At 52.0% G+C, this 17952-nt stretch overlaps 1 protein-coding gene and 1 non-coding gene across 2 annotated transcripts in view; one reads left to right on the top strand and one right to left on the bottom strand.

Annotated features, from left to right (window-relative positions):
* The window catches only part of ITPK1 (inositol-tetrakisphosphate 1-kinase), a 181866-nt gene that overhangs the window by 24813 nt on the left and 139101 nt on the right, over nt 1-17952 (top strand). The gene's annotated exons all lie outside the window — the stretch shown is intronic.
* Nucleotides 17526-17659, bottom strand: LOC111724270. The gene has a single exon (XR_002772594.1). It is a non-coding gene; the product is annotated as a small nucleolar RNA SNORA70 (small nucleolar RNA).

The raw sequence follows: 17952 nt of genomic DNA, 5'->3' as shown, positions 1-17952 counted from the left end.
GCCATGGCACTCTACCCAGGGGGATAGCTTGAGGCTCCGTCTCAAAAAAAAAAAAAAAAAAAAGGAATGACTGTCCCTCATTCAAAAAGCTTTCTGCGTGCCCATTGTCTGCTTGGCTCAACCAGGTGTTCCCAGTCCTAGTCCTCCAGGAACTTGGCCTCTCTCCAGGGAGAGGAGGTTCAAGTGGCTGACCAATCAGGGGACTCAGTGAGCCATGTCACCCTGGGTGGATGGGGGTTTTGTTCCTGGTTTGGGGCCTAATGTTAACATGTGCTTAGTTCCCCCTCCTCTGCACCCTGCCTCCAAGTTGAGCTTCATTTTCCTCAGGTGGAAGAGGAAGAAGTTAGAACATAGGGTCGCCCCAAATCCATAACATTCCAACTGGGAGAGCCCTTAGGATTTGCAGCAGGGAAACTAGGGTGATTCTCTAACTAGCACTTGCTCCTGAGCTTTCTCTTCTCTGCTTTCTCTCCCCGTTCCGTGTGCTCGTGGCAGCCTGTGTCATTTCCAGATTGTGTCCAGACCCAGAATTTCCTATTGTTCTGCTTGTGCATTTCTTCAGTAGAAACCCCCCTGCATTCCCGCAGTAGAGCTATTTGTTTACAAGCATCGCCTGGCATCCCTCCATGCCAGGCGTCTGTGGTGAGTGTGGCTGAGCAGGGGCCAAGATAGACAAGACCTTGTCATTTGGAGCTTTAGTCTGTGAGGTCGGATTACAGGGTGAACAGACGTGTCAACCAGTTAATTAAAGGGGTAATTTCATCTGGGATCAGGAAATGAAGTGAGAGTGGTGATATGAAGGTGTCTGAGCGTGGTCCCTGGTGCCAGGTCAGAGAAGGTCTTTCTGAAGGAGAGACCCAGGGCTGCCACTCCACGGGGAGCTGCCACTCCATCTCAGGCAGAAGACAGAGCAAGTGCAAAGCCTCTGAGGTCCTTGGGAGTGGGCCAGAGAGCTTGGTTCGTTTGTGGAGCAGCAGCAGAAGGGGTGGCTGGGCAAGGCCTGCAAGGGGAGGGCAGTAGAGAGGCAGGCATGGCCAGATTATTCCGTGCTTTCCAGGCGGCGGCCTGCGGTTTGAGTTTTATTTTATGTGAGAGGGGAGGGCAGGGTTCATTCATCAAATTACCCCACGGAACAGTCCTTGAACATTGGTGACTCTTTAAAGATCTTTTGGCAGTGCTGATGGGGTGCCCAGGCCTGCCTGTGCATATTATCCTCCGATGATGTTAAATGAAATGTTAAATGAAAACCTTCGTTCCCAGCATCCCTGGGGCCATTCTCAGCCCCCAGAGGTGGGTGTGGATATGCCCTGGAACAGGCAGTTCTCTCAGCCTTAAGGACACGCCCTGTGGGCACAAGGGTGCCTCTGTACTCCCAGGGCAGCATGGGCGCAGGCAGGCTTCAGTTTCCCTTCTCTTCCCTTCCCACCAGTCTCTGGCCAATGTGCCCAGAAGCTGCTCTAGAATAGGAATGACCTGGGTTTAAACCTGGCTTTGTGGTTTCAGCAAGTTGAACTTCTTTGAGCTTCAGTATCTACATATGTAGAATAAATAAAGTACTTCTTAACTTTCACAGTTGGTGTCAGTTGAAATAATATGTATAAAGCCCCATAATTTACCGCTGGTCACATTTGTTTATTTATAAGTATTATAAATACACCATCATAGGTTCCTAATCAGCGGTCTGTGTTTGAGAGACCATCTAGATGCTGGGAACACAGAGCTCTCCTGTACCCCAGAACCTTGGCTGGTGGGGGAAAAGAGAGGAAAGAGAGGAGAAACTCAAGGAACCATGAGTTTCTTTTTTTTTTTTTTGAGACAGAGGATCATTATGTCACCCTCGGTAGAGTGCTGTGATGTCACAGCTCACAGCAACCTGCAACTCTTGGGCTTAAGCAATTCCCTTGTCTCCACCTCCCAAGTAGCTGGGACTATAGGCACCTGCCACAACACCTGGCTATTTTTCTGTTGCTGTTGTCATTGTTGTTTAATTAGCTGGTGCCGGGTTTGAACCTACCAGCCTGGGTGTATGTGGCCGGTGCCCTACCCACTGAGTTACAGGTACCACCGAACCACGAGTTTCTTATCTGGGAAGATTGAAGAAGACTTCATGTTAGTGATGACCCTGCAACAGTGTCTTTGAAGGTAGAAGGAGTGTGGATTTAAGATTGTCCAAGTAGCAAGTGAGTACCTGCGAAGGCCTGGTGTTGTAAGATCAGAGGTCCTCCAGACAGGGAGTGTGGGCTTACGGGGTTGGTGTATGTGGGTGGCTGCAGGGAGCCTCTGAAGCCTGGGCTAAGAGCTTCTAGAAACAGTGATGGGGTAGGGTAGCAGTGGTTGAGAAGGAGAACCCTTTGACTCCCTGTGCCCTACTAGGTCTTGTCCCTACTCTGAGTGGCAGGTGTGGACTCTGCACACCAAGGGGTTATGAGTGAGGAGCCTGGAGGGGAGTTCCCTGGTTTGGATCTTGGCAGCCCCACTGGGGAGGTTGGTGGCCTGCAGAGGTCATTGCCATGTCCCTGAGCTTCTGGGGGGTGTGGGGTGGGGAGATAACAAGGTCCCTGCCTCTCAGGGCTGGCGTGAAGGGAGATGAAGTATCCATGTAGGGTGCTAGTGCAAGCAAGCACTGGATAATATGATGGTTTAACTGGCTTCTGGGGGCCGGGTCCAGCTGACAGTCTCCTGCTGATTTAGCTGTAGGAGTGGTATGCAGCATGGAACTGCCAGCTGGTCTGTGTGAGCACTCATAGGCTGGCCTGGGGGGACGTCCCCTGTAAGCCTCTTTTGAGCTTTGAGCACAGATGAGTTTTTAGAGCAGGTTGACAGGGATACAGCTTTGCTGATTATTTCCTGTTGTTCTCATTTTGAAGTTGCCACTGAGCAGCTCCCTGACAATGTCTGTACTCCATTCCCCTGCCCCAGAAGACTGCAAAAGGAGCAGAGCAGAGGAAGCCTCAGTGTCTCCCCTACCCCCAGCCCATGCCCTCAGGTGGAGTTGAGGAAGGAGTGAGGAAACCGGAGCCTCTCATAGAGGTTCAGTAACCTCTGCTGGACTGCACAGATGTAGAGCTGGGATGGCCTCCAGACCTTCCTTCCTCCTGGGAGGGGTGGAGCTAGGGGAAGATTGGGGACAGGTGGGGGCTTCCCAGGAACTGAGCAAAGTTCATTTTGTCAGGGGCAAGGCTTGGGTCATGGGTGGGTCCCATGAGATACTGAGTGTAAACCATCCCTGTGGGAGGTTGGGCTTGGGAGCTTGGCTACTAGGAGGAGGTTGGATCAGAGGGAGCAGGGCTGGGGTTGGGGTGTGGGGCGGGGGGGTGGGGAGAGGCTGCTGTGATTGCTCAGGCTGTGGTGGTCTTAGATCAGGCGTCCTCAAACTATGGCCCACGGCCCACATGCGGCACGCTGAGGACATTTATCTGGCCCGCCGGATGTTTTTGCTGTAGCTGCCTGTCCTGCTTAATAGCCGACTTATCCTGGGGCCTGTAGTCCGGCCCTCCAATGGTCTGAGGGACAGTGAACTGGCCCCCTGTTTAAAAAGTTTGAGGACCCCTGTCTTAGATGGTGCAGTGGCAGGGGAGATGGACTGATGGCCAGATCATTAGCACCTCAATACTCAGGGTGTGGTTAGGGCAGGTGGTCTTAGCACCTCCTGGAAGTTTCTGAGAACTTCATTTCTCGATGCACTCCAGATCTGTGGACCCGGAATCTGTGCGTTAACAGAATCCCCTGGAGGTGCTGGTGCACGCTGCAATTCACATTTGAGAGTATTGGTTTAAAAAACCTGTTCACTCCTAAGTGTGGAGTGAGAGAGGGAAGGGGGAATAGAGGCCTGACCACATGGGAAATGGAGACTGGGGGAGGGAAGGGGAAGAAGAGATGTTGTTGGACTGTGCAGAGCCCTCGCTGGCAAAAGGGGTCTGTCTCCCCCTTGCTTTACACCAACCAAGAGGCAGCTTGAGGACTGGGGGCATTTAATGCAAAGAACTGCATACAGCCTGGCTGGTTGGGCTGAGGGCAGTGAGCTGGGCTCAGCAGGGCAGCCTATACACCCCACCTCTGCCCTTGGGGGCCCCCTACCCTATCTTTTGTCATGTGCCTCTATGGAGGTGGGTTGTGTGTGCTCATTGGATGTTGCCCATTGACAGTGAATGAGTGTTGGGCCCACTGTGCCTAGCCAAGGGTAATATGAGCAGAGTCCGACTTTGTTGAGCTGCCCTTCTGGCAGCGAATGGGTGTATGTGGGGGTGAGAGCTGGGGGGTTGTTGTGAGGGCTGAAAGCCGGGAAGGTTAGCTGGTGTCAGCCAGATCCCAGCGAGCTATTCTTTGGGGGGAAGATTGTTACTGAGATCTGGGGGGGAGGGGTATTGGGAGCCAGGTCCTCAGGTCAGGTATTCTGTCACTGCTGAGTGGCTTGCCTGGGACCAGGGAGTTTAGCTGAGGCAGGGAACTTGTCTCTCCAGCCCCACCTCTCAGTGTTCTGGCCCCTGCCTCTCTGGAGTTTCCTGGTGTCAGGAGGCTGAGGCTGAGGGGTGGGGAGGCCTTGGCTACAAAGAGATGGGTGGTCAGCTGGCCCAGTTTGCACCAGCCAGGACCACATTGTGCCAGTTTTGGCTGGATTCACCTTGTGGGCTCTGTCAGCAGCTGTGCCCAGAGGCATTCCTGGCTACTACCCACTGGATGCCAGAACCATCTTCCTCCCTGGGAGTTGTGACGACCAAGGATGTCTCTGGGCATTGCCAGATATCCCATGAAGGGTACAGTTGCTGGGTCAAGAACCAGTGCTGGCTAAAGGCCCTCCATCCTTTCTTTTTGGTTCCCAGCCTGGCTTAGTTGCCACCCAGCCATGGTTGTCTCCAGGCAGGGCGTCAGGCCCGCTTTGTGGCCAGCTTGCTATTCTCCCTAACTCATGTCAGGCCCTGCATGGACATGTGATCCCAGGTCCTTACTGTGGCCTAGGAATCAGAGCACTTGAATTCTTGGTCCAGGCTCCTGGGGTACCAAGTAAGGACCTTGGGCCTGTGGGTCAGGAGGCCTGGCTGGAAAATCATAGCTTTCTTAGTCCCGTGCTGGGGACCATGAACCTATCCCTTTACCTCTCTGAATTCCTGTGAATTAAATTTTCTCCTCTTTGAAATGGGGCTGTGGTAGCTCTTCCATGGGTACTTGTGAGGATTGGGGATACCACTCTGTGCTAGGCTAGTCATGGGTACCTGGGGACGGTTTGTTACTATCTCTCTAACTTTTTTCCTTTTTTTGAGACAGACTCTCACTCTGTTGCCCCTCCTAGGGTGCAGTGGTATCATCATAGCTTAGAGCAGCCTCAAACTCCTGGGTTGAGACAATCCTCTTGCTTCACCCTCCCAAGTAGCTGGGACTACAGGTGCCTGGTGCAACCTCTGGCTAAATTTTCCATTTTTTGTGGAGATAGGGTCTTGCTCTTGCTCAGGCTAATCTTGAACTCCTAAGCTCAAGCGATCAATCTTCTTGTTTTAACCTCCCAGAGAGCTAGGATTACAGTCGTGAGCCACTGTGCCTGGCCTCCCCTTGACTTTCCTGTGACCTTACACAACTTCCCCTCAGTTTCGGGCCGTGGTTCTCTTGTTTATTAAATGGAGGGTCCCTGTGAGGTGAAGGATCTTCAGCTAGATGGAACCCCTGAGGGAAGAGGGGAGTAATGGAGGCTGGTCCCCAGTCGAAACCTAAACCCAGGTCTTGAGGGTAGAGTTGCTAACTGAGGTCAGGGTTTGTACTGGCCTGTGGTGCTGTCCAGCATTAGCACCTTCTCCATTATCCCCTGAACCCAGCAAAGACCTAGGTGACAAGAGCATAGAATTTGTATTTGGGCAGAACTGGGCTCTCTTTCTTCCTTGAGTAGCTCAATGGCTCATGGAGCCTTTCTGAATTTTAGGTTCCACATTTGAGGAAGGAGGCTGCTGCTGCTACAAGGGTGAAATGGGAGTGAGGAGGAGGAGGAAGAGGAATAGAGTGTGGTGCCAGCCTTCGCTTAATCCTGAGTTGTACACATAGCTATGCCCATTTTACAGACAGGAAGACTGAGGCATAGAGGATAGCACCAAGCCCCTAGGAGGCGTGCAGTAAGTGAAGCTGTCCTTATTATTAACTGGCATTTGAGTCTGAACATCAAATACCCAAAAATTATAGAAGAAAGAGAGAAAGAAGAAAGATGTGCGTGGTGCCTTCTTAGGGAGGGCTCTGAGCCAGATGTGGAGGGAAGCGAGGCTGCTTCTATCCTAGGTTTCCTGGGCTGGTACTTTCCCTGGGCAGCTGGAAGAGCTTCTCTGGGAGCTGTCTGGCCCTGGTGCCTTTGTTGGCTCTGTTATTTTTTGCCTGCAGGGGCCTGAGCAATCTGTGCTGATGCTGTAATCACATTGACGCTGTAATCACACTGCAAGGGGCACTTGAAATTATATCTGCATTTGGGAAGCTAATTTTAAAGAACGTTTTTCCTTCACAATTATATGCAATCAGCCAGCCAGTGTTACTGGGGATTCTCTTTCTCCCTCCTCAACTGAGAGACCATCTGCTTTTCTCTTCCTGCTTTTCCTTCCAGCATACAGCAAGCCATCTCCCTGGGAGAGGGACCACCAGTCCTTGGCTGGAGGCCCCAGTGCAACTTTTTCATGGGGACTGTCAGGGAAGAGAAGGGAGAAGACAGGGGAGGATGAAGGGAGTGGGTTCTGTTTTCAAGATTGGAGGTACAGGTTGGTGGAGGTGGTGATGGAATATGATGTTTTGGTTTGGACATTGGAGTGACTGGAACTCTTGTGTAGGTACAAGTGACAGAAAGCTCAGTTCAGATGAGCTTAAGCCGAAAGAGAATTTTTTGGCCCAGATAATCAAACTGGCACAAGAATAGTACCTGTCCCTCAGCCCCCAAATGTCTCTGCTGTCCTTGGAAGTGTATAGCCAGTCAACAGAAGGAAGTGGCTTCCAGTGCTGTGGGTGGGGACAAGGGTACAGTATTCCAGATGGGCCCATGGCATGGGCGGCTGGTTGGAAGCACGGAAAAACTAGCCTGTGGGGGCTGGCCCTGAGGCAATTATACTTTTTCTTTTTTCTTTTTTTGTTTGAGACAGAGCCTTAAGCTGTCACCCTGGGTAGAGTGCTGTGGCATCACAGCTCACAGCAACCTCAAACTCTTGGGCTTGAGCAATTCTCTTGCCTCAGCCTCCCAAGTAGCTGGGACTACAGGCGCCTGCCACAGTGCCCTGCTGTTTTTTGGTTGTAGTCGTCATTGTTGTTTGGCAGGCCTGGGCTGGATTTGAACCTGCCAGCTCCGGTGTATGTGGCTGGTGCCCTAGCCACTGAGCTACAGGTGCTGAGCCAAGGCAGTGTACTTGAGGCAGATGGCAGGACTTGCTGGATTGGGGTCCTGAAGGCTGGTGGATGAGAGAAGCCCAGAAGGGTGTGATGGAGTTGGAGACGGGCGATGAGCCCTGTTTTAGATGTAGAAGATGGAGGGTGGGCATGCAAGGATAGCAGGAAGACCACTTGGTAGCCTTTAGGACAGAGGCTGTATGTCTCTCAGGGGATGGGAGATTGCCCTTTGCCACCACTCAAGCATTCTTCCCTTCTAGCTGGAATTAGATATTCCTCTTTTAGGCATTTTTCACTGCTGCCCAGGGCCCTGGCTCTTGTCTTTGGTTTGATAGTGGCTATGACCACTATATGGGACTCTGAGGGATTGGATTACTCCAGCCGTTTGGGGCCTGTTGCCATGGCTCCCAGCTGTAGGGCCTGGCAGGGAACGAAGGCTGGCAGGAGGGAGGTGGGGATATGTGCCCAGCTGCCTGGAGCTGGCCTTGGAGCTTGACTTTTGGGGTCCTCTGAGGCCCCAGACTCATTCTCAACTTCTCTGGAGGTCTAGCTGGCTTACCATTCTCTCGTGAGACTACAGTCCTGTGACCTGGCTGATTTCTCTATCTCGTTGGTTGACAAGTTCAGAAATCTTTAGCGGTGGGGTGGGGCTCCTAAGATATTTGCCCCATAGCCTTCCTCAGTGGTCAGTCTCTCCCCTGACTGTGGGCATCTGGCATCTACTTGAATCCCTCCCTCCATGAGGCATTCACCACCTGCCTTGGCAGCCTTTCTTTGGGAGCTGGCAACCTCTCCTAACGGTGAGCTGAAATCTGCTTCATGGGTAGGGTTCCTTCTGCTTGGTGGTAAGGAAGAGCTGTTCATCCCTGTGGAGAGGGGAGGAACAGGACACCAGCTCTCCTACTTCTGGGCCAGGGGTGACCCAGAGTATGTCCAGTCCACAGGGTCCTGGGGTGCCTGAGGCCAACCATGCTCCTCAGGAGGTGCATTCTGGTCCCTTCACTGTGGCCCTGCTCAGGGGGCTACTTCTCAGGTCTTGGGGGCCTGAGGCAATGATCTTCCCAGCCCCCTACGGTCAAGGGTCCAAGGGAGGATTTCAGACCAGAGTTGGGGCAGCTATTGGGTGGGGGAGGAGAAGCAGCTTTGACCAGAACAGCATTTCTTCCAGCAATACCAGAAGCCTTATGCCCGTTACAAGAGGGCATCCCCCTTCTCCCAGGGAAGTCACATAGTGCTGTGGATGAGTAGGCCTTTGCTGACAGACCTGAGTTTAGATTGTGGTTCTGCTTCTTGCTGTGAGTCTTTGGGCAAGATTCTTTTTTTTTTTTGAGACAGGAGCCTCAAGCTGTCCCCCTGGGTAGAGTGCTGTGGCAGCACTCAGCTCACAGCAACCTCTAACTCCTGCGCTCAAGCGAGTCTTCTGCCTCTGCCTCCCAAGTAGCTGGGACCACAGGCGCCCGCCACAACGCCCGGCTATTTTTTGGTTGCAGCCATCATTGTTGTTTGGCGGGCCCGGGCTGAATTCGAACCCGCCACCTTGGGTGTATGTGGCTGGCGCCTTAGCCACTTGAGCCACAGGCGCCGAGCCAGGCAAGATTCTTAACTGCTGTAAATTTCCCCACTTGAAAAGATGCCAGGGTAACTCTTCCCCTCCCCAAAGCATCTGTTGAAATTCAGCTTGCACTGGGGCTGCGTGTAGGGGCTAAAGCAGGGGCAGTGCCTGGCACTCGCAGGTCCTCCTACCCCCCAGTCTCTTTTTCTGCCTAGTTCAGAACAGGCCTGCAGGGGTTGGGGAAGTCAAGGAATTACTAGTGTTGGCCTGTCATTTCTTTGGGTCATGCCCAGGCCTTTGGAATCCTCCCTGAAATTTGAGGGTCTTGGGCATTAGATGAAGTACTGCTTGTTTCTAGAGTTGAGGTGCTCAGTATATCTGGGGCGGGGCTGCACCCATTGGTGCATCTGGGCTCAGGCTCTAGTTGCCTCTGTGTCTTCTCAGAGCTGCTTCACAAGGGGTTGAGATATTACCTTCAGCAGAGCCAAGTGGCCTTGGGATTGGGGGTAGTTGGCCTGAGACATGGACATCAGGATGAAACCAAGGGTCAGGGGTTATCACTCCTCTCCCCAACTTACAGCTAAGACTCCTAGGCCAGGGCCTTGGGTCTCTTTTACCCAGCCTCTCTACACCCCATCCCCTGGTCCTTGGTGCCTCTTCCTTCAGTTCCTGTCAGGGACCCTTATGGCGGTATTTATCTGTGCCAGTGAGTGCCCCTTTGGTATCCTGCAGTTCCCATGGGAGGCCTAGGTCCAGCTTCCTCCTTGTTGACTGTGAAGGCCCCCAACAAGCTCCTGACTGAACCCTCTTCTGTCTCTACCCTACATGGGGATGTTCCAGGCAGTGCCTGAAGTTCATGGGACCATAGAACTACAGGAGCCTTGGGTTGTGATAGCAGAATAAGGTGCCTGTGAGGCCCTAGTAAAGACTGCCAGGTTCTGGTTCTCAGGACCTATTAATATGTTACCTTAGACAGTAGAAGGATATGATGTGATTACAGATGTGATTGAGTTTGAGACCTCGAGGTGGAAGGTGAATCTGGTTGCCTGGGCAGGACCAGTATAGTGACAGGGCCCTTACAAGAAGGAGGCAGGAGGGCCAGAGGGGAGAGGTGAGGATGGAAGCGGAGGATGGGGATGTGGCTGTGCACCAGGGAATGTGAACAGCCTCTGGAATTGGAAAAGAGGAAGGGATAATTCCTCCCTGGAGCCTCAGGAAGGAAGGCCACCCCGCTGACCCAATTTAGACTTCTGACCGCAGAACCGTAAGAGAATAATACATTTGTTGTTTTGAGCCACTAAGCTGATTGTGATTTGTTACAGCAGTGATAGGAATTGAACAGTGTTTAATTCTGCCCTTCTCAGGGCTGGGGGTGAAGCTGCAGCCAGCAGAGAGGGGAGGGATTGGTCTGGTCAAGGTCAGAGCTGATGTGTGGCCGGCCAAGTGGGTAGCAGAGTCAAGCCTCTTAACCCGCTACTGGTAATTGCAGGCCAGTAGGGAAAGGTTAGACCCTTTAGAACTTGCTTCCAACCTGCCATCCTGTAAATAGCGGGGTGTGGGGGGCCTGGGAAATATTTGAGTCAGGTGCTTTGCAGCTCCAGTTTTCTGAGCTGGCGGCAGGGCTAGCTTCCACTGTGGCTTTTTCATGTGATGGCCACTTTGGCTCAGGTGGCAGGAGGGGCCCAGGAAACTTCAGTGCCCAGAGACCTAGCGTTTCCCCTGCCACTCCTGGTGCTGGGCAGGCTATCTCTAGGCTCACCTTGGCAGCCTTTCTCCTCCCTTGTTGACCTCCAGGGCTCAGCTCAGACAGCAGCCTATTTGAAGTTTTTCCTTGCTTCCTACTGGACTTCAGAAGTTTGCCCTACTTAGGGACTGGTGGCAAGTACCTCGATGACCTTTCCTGCCGCCAGTGACCTTCCCTGCTGCCACTGCTGCCAGTACCTCTAAGGCTCGGCTTGTGGCTTGGAGATCCCTCTGTTCCCAGGCCAGCCCAGGGTTCAGTGGAGAAGCCCACAAGTATTTGACAAAAATCAGATGGGGAATCCCTCCCTGCCTGTGGTTAGAGGCACAAAGGCCGCAGAGATCTGAAAGCTCAAGGCTTTGGGATCCAGGGGCCAGGTGGGGAGTGTTAGCACAGAATTGGGTTGAGTGGGGGAGATGTTCAGTCTACTTCGGAATGCTGCCTTTCGCAATGTCAGCATCCCAGAATACGGGCTAGGACACACACACTTGTGCTGCTGGTTTTCTTTTTTTTTGGCCAGGGCTGGGTTTGAACCTGCTACCTCAGGCATATGGGGCCAGCGGCCTACTCCTTTGAGCCACCCCCCGCCTTTTTCTTTTATTGACAGAGTCTGAGTTTGTTGCCCTTGGTAGAGTGCTATGCCATCACAGCTCACAGCAACCTCCAGCTCTTGGGCTTAGGCGATTGTCTTGCCTCAACCTCCTGAGTAGCTGGGACTACAGGGCCCACCACAATGCTGGCTTTTTTTTTTTGTTGCAGTTTGGCCAGGGCCAGGTTGGAACCCGCCACCCTTGGTATATGGGGCCAGCGCCCTACTCGCTGAGTCACAGGTGCTGCCCGTTGCACTGCTATTTTAAGGGTGTGTGGTACCTTGAGGATAGGTGCTAGAAAAATTCAGACCTCCCTGGGTGGGCTTTTCCTTCCGCTGGTGAGTCCTGGGAGGGAAATGTTAGGACTGGACTCTCTGTCTTCCTTTTGTGGTAGTTTACCTTGCTGTTAGGCTGATATTAACATGACTTTGCATTCTTGAGATTAAGAAGCCCTGTGAAGAGATCAGACTGAGTCATTAGCCCCAGGCTGGCTGATTTGGGGTTAGGGGGAGGTACCCAGGCTGACCCTGCAGTAGCCCCCACCCCTTTGCCCTCTCTGTTGCCCTCTTTCCATAGCCCATTTCCCACCCCCCTCCTGAAATTTAGGGCCCGTCCCTAATTAGGGAAAAGAAAGATCACATCCCCTGAAAGGAGATAGTAAAAGATTAAAAAACAGTTTCAAGTAGAGAACTTATTTATTCATTTTTGTTGTTGCAGTTGTCATTGTTGTTCAGCTGGCCTGGACCGGCCTCAAATCTGCCAGCCTGGGTTTATGAGGCCAGCACTCTACCCACTGAGCTATGGGCGCTGCCAAGAGAATTTTTATCTTAAAAAGTGGAGATGTCAAGTGTTACTAAGGGAATAGACATAACATTTGTTTTTAACCAGGACAATTGATGATTGGAGGTGGTGATGTTTTGGATGCAGCAGAACATTTCCTTGGATGATTTCCACCCTCCTTGGTCCCCTACTTCAGTTTCTCCTTCCTGAAAACTGAGGGATGGCATTTCAAAAGCCCCAGCAGCTCTGCTGTGACCTCCCCAGGAGGTGCTGGAAGGTGCAGTTCACTTGCCCTGCCTCTCTCTCACTCCTGGGCAGGGCATCGGTATGCGGGAGGGCCTTCAGTTAAGGTGATTGGTGACTGTCCAGGGAAAGATGCCCCACCAGCCCCCCATAAAAAAGGCATATGACAGCTTCTAGTTTATCTGGTTTGTCTCCAGAGTTGTCCAAACAATTCAGATGTTTGTATTGGCATTAAAATTCTGTTCATATGTTGTCTTTATATTGGGCCATTTCAGTTTCTGGCACCATTAATAGGAGGCAAATCCAAACTGCAAAACAATCAGCAAGTGAACCAGGATGCTGTGGAGCTGGCAGGTGGCTTAGGGCTGGGGCCTGGAGCCTGTCCCCGGGAGGCTTGGAATACTCAGGAAGTGTTTGCAGAGCACTTGTCAGGCTCAGGGTCTGTGGGTGCATGCGTGCGTGCATGCCCACGTGTTGGGTGGGGAAGGATGCTGGATTTAGGGGGCGCATAACTCAGAACTGAGCACAGAGCAGTCTCTAGGGGAAGCCATTACTCTACCAGCACAGGGGGCTGAAAGGTGCCTCTTAGGGAGGGTGATGTTTGAGCTGTTCTTGGTGGATGAGCAGGACTTTGCCAGGTAAAAAAGGGCACCTAGCAGAGGGACTTGTTTGTGGAAAGGCGCAGACTTAAGTCAGGTCTTTTTTTTTTTTTTTTTTTTAAAGTGAAGTCTTACTATGTTGCCCTGGGTAGAGTGCTGTGACATCATAGCTCACAGCAACCTCAAACACGTGGGCTTAAGCGATTCTCTTGATTTAGCCTCCCAAGTAGGTGAAACTACAGGCACCTACCACAACACCCAGCTATTCTTTGGTTGTAGTTGTCGTTGTTGTTTGGCAGACCTGGGCTGGGTTCGAACCCACCAGCTCTGGTATATGTGGCTGGTGCCCTAGCCGTTGAGCTACAGGCACTGAGCCTTAAATCAGGTCTTGGTGTTCAGAGAATGGGGTCACTATTGGGAGAGTTTGAAAGGGAGGACTGGTGCCTCTCCCCAAGTACCTTGCAGGCTGCACCTCCAGATCCCTAGGTGCCAGGTATTGTGCTAAGAATTTGGGGCTGTAGACACAGAGCACAAGCCACATTTCCTGAAGGAGCATTTATCAGCCAGGATAGGCCAGGTTAGGCTGCAATAACAACCCCAAGAGGAAGAGGTGTGAAATAGCAAAGGTTGATTCATAGGTTATTCAGAGTCCACTGTGGACCTGGAGGGCTCTTGGGGGCAGTTCTCTTTCCTGAGGAGCTCAGTTTTTGGTTCCCCTATCCCATTCTTATCTTCTGTACTGTTGACATTTTAGGCCAGATAATTCTTTGTTTTAGGGGCAGTCCTGTGCACTTAGAGCCTTTACTCACTGGATATTGATACCAGTTCCCTAGCCGTGATAATCAAAAATGTCTTTAGGCGTTGCTAAATGCCCCTGGGGTCAGGTCGAGGCACAAAATTGCCCCCAGTTGAGATCTGGTGGTACCTAAAGGTCCTCATAATCAGTTGTTAGGCTGGGCATGGTGGTGTGTGCTTGTAGTCCCAGCTACTCAGGAGGCTGAGGTGGGAGGATGGCTTGAGCCTAGGAGTTTGAGGCTGCAGTGAACTATGATCATGATATACTCCAGCCTGGGTGACAGAGTGAGACGCTGTTTCTTAAAAAAAAAAAAGTCTTTTCTTTCTGGTTCTAGGCTGGCTTTGTTGCCATGCAGCCCAGGGCTGTTTCTGGGCGGCAGTCTGACTGACTCTGGTGGTCAGTGGTGTCCTCACATGCTTTGATGATGCTGAAGGGAGAGGACTGGCTGGAGAGTTGGATGCTGGCAGTGGAATACTTCTTCCTGAAAGTTGACATTGGTCACATCTGTTTACATTTCATGGCCCCGCCTAACTTAGGGAAGGGGAGCTTAGTGGCATGTAGTGTGCAAGAAGAGAATTATCATCATTGGTGGCCCAGTGCTGTCTGCCACTGGGCATTAGTTTATTGGGGTCAGTGCCACGGAGCTCCTTTGCACTCAGGGCTGGGTTCGACCAGCCTGACTGCAGAACTGTAAGAGAATGATACATTTGTTGTTTTCAGCCACTAAGCTGATTGTGATTTGTTACAGCAGTGGACTTGTAGGGGCTCTGAGAAGGGTGGAAGCCAAGGACAGCTTCTCCAGACGAGCTGACCTGGGTGAGGGTCAGGTGGTGATACTGGGTGGCATTTGAAGCACGAGAACAGTGTGGCCCTCAGCAGACAGGTTGGGGGTGTTCCTGGTGCCCATTCAGGAGCTCCAAGTTTTCAGGAGACACTGTGGGCCTCTGGGTGGTCCCAGCCTCTGCAGACAGGGATGCCACAAGTGAAGCACACAAAGGGGGGACTAGGCACGCATGGGAGGAGGGCTGTGCCAAGATGCACAGAGCCCCTCTCATCCACAAGGAGAGAAAAATCCAGTGATAACTGGGAGCATTCCAGGAGCTGAGAGACAACAGGGCAGTGGTGAAAGAATAGTGATGGTGGGGGTGACTCAGAGCTGTTGCCCAGTGCCCGGTACCTCAAGGTGCTAAAGAAAGGGCCTTGTTATTTGGGATACCTGAAATCTGCTAATTAGCAAACCATGCCACAAATTGCTTGGATGAGAATGTGCTTGGCTTCCCACGTGTATAATTACACGCTTCTCATCCCCAAGTGGTTTTTAGCTCTGGGAGCAGGTGCCACTTTTTCTCTTTACCCGTGGTGGAGGGAGCCTGTGGGCTAGTCCTTCTGTGGGAAATTGTTCCTCAGACTTCTGCCTGGCCCCCCTGCCTCTGGGCATTCCTGCCAGTGCCCTTCCAGAAGTGGCTCTGCTGTGGCTAGCGCTCAGCTTTGCCTGGGCAGGAGGCAGTGGCTGGGACCTTGCATCTTATGGGAAAAACAGTTTTTTTTTTTTTTTCGGTGACAGAGTCTCATTTTATCGCCCCCGGTAGGGTGCTGTGGCATCACAGCTCACAGCAACCTCCAACTCCTGGGCTTAGGTGATGGTCTTGCCTCAGCCTCCTGAGTAGCTGTAACCACAGGCGCCTACCACCAACACCAGCTATTTTTTGTTGCAGTTGTCGTTGTTTAGCCGGCCTGGGCCGGTTTTGAACCCACCAGCCTTGGTGTATGTGGCTGGCTGTAACCACTTGCTACGGGCGCCGAGCCAGGAAAGCAGTTCTTGATTAACCCAGAGGCCCCCTTTTAGAAAAACTTACTAATCTTTCACTGTTGCTCTGTTGTCTCTGAGCTCCTGGAATTCTCCCAGCTGTCACTGGACTTTTCTCTCCTTATGGATGAGAGGGGCTCTGTGAGTCTAGGCATAGCCTCCTTCCATGCTTATTCACCTGTTTGTGTACTTCACTTGCGGCATGCAAGGTCCCTTTGGGCAAGAAAGGTCATAGCTGGCTCGGCGCGTATAGCTCAACCGGCTAAGGCACCAGCCACGTACACCTAAGGTGGCGGGTTTGAATCCCCAGCCCGGACCCGCCAAACAACAATGACGGCTGCAACCAAAAAATAGCTGGGCGTTGTGGCGGGCGCCTGTGGTCCCAGCTACTTGGGAGGCGGAGGCAGGAGACTCGCTTGAGCCCAGGAGTTGGAGGTTGCTGTGAGCTGTAATGCCACGGCACTCTACCCAGGGGGAAAGCTTGAGGCTCTGTCTCAAAAAAAAAAAAAAAGAAAGGTCATAGCCATTTAACAGAGGTGAAAGCTGAGACCCAGGGTGGCTCAGCAGCAGGTCCCATTCCAGATGCTAGTTTTCATGTACTCAGAGCTTCTGTATCCTGCTCTGCTGTGAGGCAGGCCTGCTGCTGGAGAGAACCTGTCAGTGCAGTTCTCATGTTAACCTTGCTGATGCCACAGCTTCAGGCATTCCGTGGCATCGATGTGGTATGGACACCTCTGTGGACTCCATGTTGCTCTTTTTTATTTGTGCCTTTGATCCTCTTTATTAGACTCTTCTGAGGTCCCCTCTCCTTCAGCACTGGGTCATTCAGGGTAATTTTTGTCATATTTGGGAAGTGGTAGTTGCTGTCATTTACAGAGCCCCTGTACCTCAACAGCCAGTGACACAAATGCACCTTAAAATGGTGTAAACAAAAATCTGCCACCAAAGGTCCAGAGAGGGCAACCTACCCTTCTGGAGCCCCTGGTTTGGCCTTTTCACCTGATTTGGCCACTGGCTCATCAGGATTTCAGCCTCCTGGAGGCAACAGTGTCCTCTACCATTTCTAGGCCATGCCATTTATAGTGTGGACAGCCTCCTAGGATCCCTCCTGAGCAGGACTGGGACTGGCCTGGTTTGTCCCACTCTAACCCTAAGTGAGGTGGCAGGTCATGCCCACTCCTGGAGCGGGGGTGCAACCCCTCAGAATCATGAGGGCTAGAGAAGAAGCAGTTTCCAAAAAGCAGGAAGGCAGGACAGAGCAAAAGTCACCAGCCCACCTCCCCACTGTGAGCCAGGTGCTGTGTTGGGCCTGAATTCTTTCCCCAAAGCCCTTTGCGATGGGTTCTAGAATTCTTCCATTTGTTTGTTTGTTTGACAGGAAGTAGGATTTATTGGTAGGCACAACTGAAGGGCAGGCAGTACAGTGAAAATCCTCATGAGTACAAGGCCCACCACTTGTCCAGGGGGCCTCAACTGGGGATGTATTTGACCCCACAGCCATCTGGGATGAGTTGCTTCTCAACCACCGTGTCCTCAAAAATTAAGTCCTGCATTAAACTTGGTAAAGCCCAGTTCTTGGAGATGTGAATCTTCTGGCATCCAGGGAACTTGAACTTGGCCCTGCCTAGGGCCTCAGTAACATGCTCCTCATTCTGTAGTTTGGTGTGGATGGACATGATATGACTTAGCCAATGTGAACCCTGGCCACAGTGCCCTGAGGCTTTCTTTTTCTTTTTTTTTTTCCAGAGACAGAGTCACTTTATCACCCTCGGTAGCCCTCGGTAGAGAGCTGTGGCATCACAGCTCACAGCAACCTCCAACTTTTGGGCTTAGGTGAATCAATTGCCTCAGCCTCCTGAGTCACTGGGACCACAGGTGCCTGTGACAATGCCTGGCTATTTTTTGTTGCAGTTTGGCCAGGGCTGGGTTTGAACCCACCACCCTTGGTATATGGGGCCGGTTCCCTATGCACTGAGCCACAGGTGCTGCCCGCCCTGGGGCTTTCTAAAAGCACCACCCATACCTGTCCAGAGCCTAGATTGGGGATAACACAAGGTCTGACACATGAATATCGGAAAAGAGTGTCTCAAAGGTCCCTTAGACCAACCCATATAAGCAACAGGCTGCATGTACTACCAAGGAGGCTGCTGTTTGTAGCCATTGCACACAGGCCCCCATGAGGAAAGGAGCATGGTCTACTTAATTGGCCGCAGGGATTCTCCCATTGTACAGATGAGAAAACTGAGGTCAAGGTACAGTTGGGTCTGGTTCTGTGTTTTCTTCTTGGGTACTCACCCTACCTCTTCCACTTGCAGTTGCCTCCTAGGATTTCTTCTAACCCCCTGAACCCTGTTATGTTCAGTCCTGGGCTTTTATTTTTTTATTTTTTTATTTTTTTGAGGCAGAGCCTCAAGCTGTTCCCCTGGGTAGAGTGCCGTGGCATTACAGCTCACAGCAACCTCCAACTCCTGGGCTCAAGCGAGTCTCCTGCCTCCGCCTCCCAAGT

Source organism: Otolemur garnettii, unplaced genomic scaffold, assembly GCF_000181295.1.
Source record: "Otolemur garnettii isolate 467f Iridium unplaced genomic scaffold, OtoGar3 scaffold00020, whole genome shotgun sequence".
In the NCBI taxonomy this organism is placed as follows: Eukaryota; Metazoa; Chordata; class Mammalia; order Primates; family Galagidae; genus Otolemur; species Otolemur garnettii.
This window is presented reverse-complemented; position numbering and strand designations above follow the sequence as displayed.